This window comes from Tupaia chinensis, unplaced genomic scaffold (assembly GCF_000334495.1).
Source record: "Tupaia chinensis unplaced genomic scaffold, TupChi_1.0 Scaffold000644_1, whole genome shotgun sequence".
Taxonomy (NCBI): Eukaryota; Metazoa; Chordata; class Mammalia; order Scandentia; family Tupaiidae; genus Tupaia; species Tupaia belangeri.
Window position 1 is genome coordinate 6,785,182 of NW_006160165.1, and position 303 is coordinate 6,785,484.

The 303-nt window shown below is 67.7% G+C and overlaps 1 protein-coding gene across 1 annotated transcript in view; it reads right to left on the reverse strand.

Annotated features, from left to right (window-relative positions):
• Nucleotides 1–303, reverse strand: part of PCID2 (PCI domain containing 2) — a 24,412-nt gene that overhangs the window by 3,094 nt on the left and 21,015 nt on the right. The window lies entirely within an intron of this gene.

Sequence of the window (303 nt, forward strand, 5' to 3'; positions counted from 1 at the left end):
GCGGGGCGGCCCTGCCTCCGCACCGAGGCTGTGGGCGGAGAGCGCGCTCCCCTGCTGCTCTGCACACCCCCGCCCCCACACAGGACTCACACTTTCTTGAAGAGGTTCCTGTAGGCGATGACCTTGAGCTTCTCCAGGATGAGGAAGATGCCGCAGCGGATGAAGAAGGGCTCGTGCTTGGCCAGCGCCTCATGGAGCAGGAGCAGGTTGCCCTCGCTGCGCGGGGAGGGCGTCAGGGCCGAGGCCGGAGCCCACATGCGCGGGGGTTACCGACTGTCACTTTGCAAACCCCCAGGGGACCGC